Raw genomic sequence first — 6,470 nt, 5'->3', positions numbered from 1 at the left:
GCGTGAGTTACTTAGTCGTATATGCTTTATTATTTTCTTATGAGAAGTAGTAATTGATGATTTACGAAAAAAAAAAGTTATCAAAAATACCCATTATTTAATCTTATTTTTTGTTCATACGATACAGATGTAAATAAGCTTTCTGATTGAAAGTTCTTAAAGCTTTACCTTTTTCTTTTTTCTATTGTTATGTCTATATCTTTATATTAGGATTGAAAGAACTTTGGGTGCTGATTTTTATTTGTGAAGGGGAGCCAAAGTTTTTTTTAACTTGACAACAACGGCGGCGCAATATAGCATCAGAAAAGTGAAACCAGTGGAGAAAGCAAGTGAAACCAGTGGAAAAAGCCGAAGCTGAAGCAGAGAAAGAGGAGCTTGTATTGCAAGATACTTTTGCTCAAGAGACTGCTCTTTTGATTGAAGATCCCAACATGTAAGCAAATCTCTCTCCATTTAAAAATTTAACCTAATTAACTAGAGTGAGCTGCCTTTGCAAGTGTTTTAACGGTTGTTTTGATTCTTTAGGGTAAAGTACATTGAAGGCGAATTGGCTAAGAAGAGGGGGGGAAATTTTGATGATGCGGAGGAGGTTGAGAATGAGTTGAAGCAGAGTGGAAGATGAGTTATATAAAGATATGTGATCATCCTAAAGTAAGTTGCTTTACCTAATGTAACACAATGATTGTTTAGTGTTTTATGTGGTACATGGGATTATGAATATTGTTACTAAACATCTTCCTTCTCAGGTTAAGAAGCGTAGTTCGGAAGAGAGCTCGAGTGGACTACCGGAATAGCAAAAGTCCAACCCCCAATCGAGTATCGGAGTATGAATGTTGTTAAATACACTTTCTTTGATTTGATGATAAACTTTTTGAGTGTTTTAATGACTAATGGTTTGTTTTCTAGGTGGATGGTATTCACACAAAAAACATGTGGGCAAAAAAAATGCAACATAATTCAATAAATTTTATGTTTTAGAGTACTTGCATCTAATGCCTATATCTTATCAATTACGATTGAAGATGTGTCAAAACAAATATGATTTGAGCATATGTTCTAGATTCAGTTAGAATATGTACGCGCAATACAATCTAAACACTATATAATAAGCAACCTTGGTCATGAGGTGAATGCTATACAACCTAAACACTAAAAGCAACTTGGTCATGAGATGATCTATTCTCTTAATCGACATACATTATCCCAAATCTTACATCAACGGTTTGTCTTCTTATAAGTTTTTTTTTGTCAATATGGAAATATAGATTGAGATGAGATCCAATTCTCTTTGGTGTGAATCGTGTGATGAAAACATATGATCACCATTAAACCAATGCATCTACTCTTAGTTCCATTTCTACTCATCCAAATATTAATTGTGTAACTAAATTATAGAGTATATCTTATCATCTAGACCAGTTCAGAAAGATATGATTTCAATAAACAGGTAAAAGAAGAAGAGCGAAACCATATTGCAATAACAAACTTGATTTATACTCAGTTAAGATGATAATCTTCACGATTCCACTACGTCGATCATATGTGAAATTATTTGTGTATATGCAAACCTAACATTTGATATGAATTACAAACCAAACTACGTCGATCAAATGGATGTGAAAGATAAAAGAAGACATGCGAGTGCCACTAATAGTTATGAAGTTGTTCTCATGCTGTTGAATGGCAGGTAAAAGATATTTACTCTACCTTTAGGACAGTTACATTTTAAAGTTATCACTGTTAAGATTTTTATTAATTTGATAAACATGTAGGAATGAGACTGTGAACTGTCGTGTCAAAGACAACTATGCTTCTCAATTCATGTCTATATGGCAATCAAACGGGTGCCATCTCATATACAAATCTGAACCTGTGTTTTGTGTAATGCGGTTTATGAGGGTTGGAGAATATGAAGGTATGTAACATAAGCTTTTTCTGATATAATCATCATAAGGTAATCAATAAATCCACCTAAAATTCTAAATATCCATTGGTGCACCATGTCTGGAAAAATACCTTGGACTCTTCCAAGATCTTCATAAAACCAGAGTTCGAAGGACTGGAGCATCACCAGGCTATGTAAGATGTAATTATGTATATAAAATCAAGTTCTGTATGATGTTAAAGTAAAATTTCTTAAAACACTTTATATTTTTACAGGTCTGAATTTGCTGGGTGTTATTACATAAACCATGTGATGAAGCAACAAGGTGAAAGCTCATGCACTCAAATGTAAAGAATGGGGTGTTGGCCGTTTAATTTCCTCTTTTTAAATGTCTCTAAAATTTAGTATGTTTGTATTAACCGCTACTTGAAATCCAACTTTGCATTAATCTCATCTTTATTTTGTAATTGAGATAGTACATTATAATATTGAATCTCAATATCTGTTTACTACAGTTTAGTTGTTTATTTTAAAGACTCAATTAATATTTTACATTGAGAGTATTATTTTTCTTTAGTAAGATAAATCTTTCTCTATATATGCAAATACAAAAACTTCTTGACAATCCAATAAACCATTATAAACTTTTTCAAAAGATAAAACACTATATTTAAATATGTCAATTATTACATATTTGTTCAGAAAAGTAATATATCATAAAGTAACAAAACTGTTCTTATTAAAATCTTAATACCGCGCTTTAAGCGCGGGTACCTCCCTAGTTGAATTTTAACTGACATGTGATTAGTGGGGAAAATAATTACCCATCTTGTATGATATGTCTGATAAGGAATTACGAAAATTGATGTGAACCCATGTTTGGGGGTTTGGACAATGTAAATCTCTAGATTACTGGTGGTTAGGTTATTAGTTATGTTTAAAGTATTTGTATTGCTTGTCAATCATTCTTTGTCCACAGCTCTTATACAATTTGAAAGCATAGTAAATGATTTTTTAATTAATCATTATATTCTTATAAATTATTTTAACGCTATATTAGATTAGGACTCGCGGTGTACCGCGAGGCAAAATTATTTATAATTAAAATATTAAAATTATAAATTGTATTTGTTGGTTAAATATGTTATAATTATATAATAATTGTTAAATAAACTATATAATACCGCAATATAGTTTATTTTTTATATAATATTTATTTAAATTTAATTAGATATGTCTATTATCTGATACTGACAGTGTTAACAAAATAATGAAATGATGTTTTACCCGTGTAACACCGAATTACTGATATTTTTTAATTTATATAAATATCGATAAAACTCGTCCTGCTATATAACCCCGTCCCGAGATATTTTAACTCACACTATATCATCTTAACTTTTGATATTTATTGTGTATCTACGGTATAATATTTATCATATTTAACTTTTTAAAAGTTTTAAATATTTTTCATATTTAACCTTTTAAAAATCTTTAAAATAAAGAACCGGAATAAACTAAATAAAAGTTTTTAAAGTTTGAATGCCTGATAAATCAATAGTCTACTCATTTGTATTCATAATCATTTTGACAATTGAGAATACCATTAATGTCGTAGTTATTGCAATGTAATTTTTCAGAAATTCATTTTCCGGAAATTTTGTCTAGATTATTAGTAAAAGAGTATATTTTTGCTGGTCCTATGAAATTTTGGACATCGTTTTGTCTACAATCTAAATAAATATTTAATGGAGGCCCTTAAATTATGAATTATCAAGAGGCCCATAAAATACTAAGAGGTCCATATAAAATTGCTAGAGGTCGATATAATTAATTGCATTAGTAGCATTAATTGCTAAAACTTTCCTTATTAGTATTTTTGAGCAAAAACTGCTGCAAAAATACTAGTATAGATGGGAATTAAATGCAATTAGTATCAATAACCTCCATAATTCTCTAAGTAATTAAACTAGTTTTATTCTAAATGCACCAATTTAGTTTTCAAAAAAACATTTACCCTATAATTATTATTTTATGTTAGAAGTGTGTACATAGCATGGACAAAATAAGGACTATAACTAATGTCAAATTACTAGATGAACCAATTATATCAATGTAGTCTCTTCAAGAACATTACTTACTAATAAAAGGAGTTGTTTGAGACTCTTCAAGCTATCCACATCAGTATTTTAAGCTTTTACATTATGTTGTTACATCATCTTTCATTTCTCCAAAATATTCTGCCACATCATTTAGGAGAGTTACTGCTTTGCAATAAACTTTTCATTACGGCCCTAACATATAGTATATTTTCCTAACTGCAATAATGCCAATAGACGTAATTCAATTATACAGCTTCATAATTAGGTGAGAGGTCAGACCCAAGGCTTTTTATCTTCTGATTTTTTCAACTCATTTCTTCTACCGATACATCTCTTGTATCTCTTCATATATATATATGGTTCTGCTTTTTTTAAGCATATTTTTCAATGCATGCACACACACACGTTTCTAATTTTCTCACATTATAGGAGGAGACAGATCTCTAGACATGGCTAATTTGAGATTTTTAAACTGCTCACTTGATCAAAGCATATTTTAACCACGTTTGCTGTTGTGGTGTATGTATTGAATTCTGAGTATTTTTGAACGATTCCAAGAAACAAAGTTACTTATGGTGAATGTTTCACTTGAAGACAAAATGAAGGAGATAAATACTCTCTCTCTACAGAAAAACCAGACTCCACATCAAAGGAAGTTTACAGTTAAAAGATCGGTTTCTTTTTTTTTGGCAAACGGTTTTTCATGTTGTATTGTTTCTTGGATCTCAATATTGTTTATTGGATTTTAATCAAGCCAAGGCCGGAGAAAAATGAATTGGTACTTTTTTACAGTCTGATATGTTAACTTAGTTTTTTTTTGCTATGTTTCCTTATAGTATAGAAAAGTTTGAGAAAGTGAGGATAATTGTAAGCTAATGTTTCTTTTGTTAACATTTTCTTTTTGTAGTTATAGAATTCCACAAATTCTTTAGTGTCTCTTCTTATAATATCTCTTTGTTGTTGACCCTGTAATAAAGCAATTGAGGAAAATCACGTGAAGGACCAAAGGTCAATCGACTGCTTTTTTTTTCTTTTTTTTTTTTTGTCATCTAGAATTTTATTTATAATTTGGTTTTATATCAAGAAAGGATACAACATAACCAAAAAAGAAAGTCAAAGCCAACGGATGAAGTAATGTCCTTGGAGTCAAAGCCCTATAGAAGAGAAATTAAAAACAAACAAACAAAGATTTTCAAACCATACAAAGAAGGACAAACTCTTATAATAAGAACAAAAACCAAAAGGCTAGAACCTTTGGAGATACACTAGACCTAAGAAAGCAAAAACGTTTTTTCTCCCAAAGCTCCTGTGAAAGAGATTTATCATGGGTGCCCACAGCCAACCCAAAGATAACATCTACCACCTCCTATCATGATAAGAGCTGATCTCTCGAAAACCCAAGAACTTCATAACCTAGCAAGCAAAATCACTAAGAGAAACTCAAATATACTTCTGGATGCGAAGACTATGTCTGATGCGCCAATTCACGTCTAGCTAGAATCCTTCAAAATGCCACCAATCTAAACAGATCTGGAAAGCAAGATAAGGAGCAAAGTCTAAGCCCTCGGTTATCACCAAAATCAAGAGCTAGGAAGGCGATAACAAGAGGCTGCTAACAACCACAGCAAACAACACCAAAGGAGAAGAGGACCTGGAAATTTAGAGAACTAAAACATCTACAAACATAAACTGAGCCTCTGCTTAAGAAGGGAATGAACCAAAAGCGAGCCGCTGGCTGATACGGTGAGACAAAGATTGAGAGGAAAGACAATGGCTGGACAAGAACCCACATCCACTCCACATGGCGTATTGAAGCAATGACAAGCACAAAACCGGCTCTGAGATCTGGGACAGGAAACAACAAACCACAATGACATTATTCTTCGAGCTATCCGTCGATCTAACTGATCCGGCATCATCATCTTTGCTGTAATCAGAAACCCTCACAGATAAAGGCCGCTCTAACCGCTTCCTCAAACACAAAGTCAAACACCGAAACAAACTAAATGGCTCCCCAAAGATGGTTGAAAGACCTGACAGGGTCACTCTTGACACAAACTAAGACAAAACAAACTAAGACGAAGCAAACTAGCCCTAGCATACCGTAAAAGAGAACCAGACCCGCAAGTCTGCTTACCAGATCACAAGACAGAACGAACCAACAGTCATAGATCCACAAAGAACACACTCCGTTTTCCAAGAGAAACCAAAGCTTTCTTCGGATTTCACAAGAGCAGAGGATCCGACAACACTACTGAAGTCGGAGTCCCAACATCGACTCTCTCTGGAGAAGCCTACCGCCGATCAAACTTACAATCAAAACTCTTCATCACCGAAACACTGGAGCTAGATAGATCGAGAGCAAAAACAAGAACGCTCGAAAGAAAAAAAGCTGGGGAGGCCAGATCCAGTGCTAGACAAGCCACCAAGATCCAACCTCGATATGAAATTTTTCTTCTTTGGCGGCTAAAAGTTGAGAGAGA

The sequence above is a fragment of the Camelina sativa genome, chromosome 15, assembly GCF_000633955.1.
Source record: "Camelina sativa cultivar DH55 chromosome 15, Cs, whole genome shotgun sequence".
Lineage (NCBI taxonomy): Eukaryota > Viridiplantae > Streptophyta > Magnoliopsida > Brassicales > Brassicaceae > Camelina > Camelina sativa.
Note: the sequence above shows the minus strand (reverse complement) of the source record.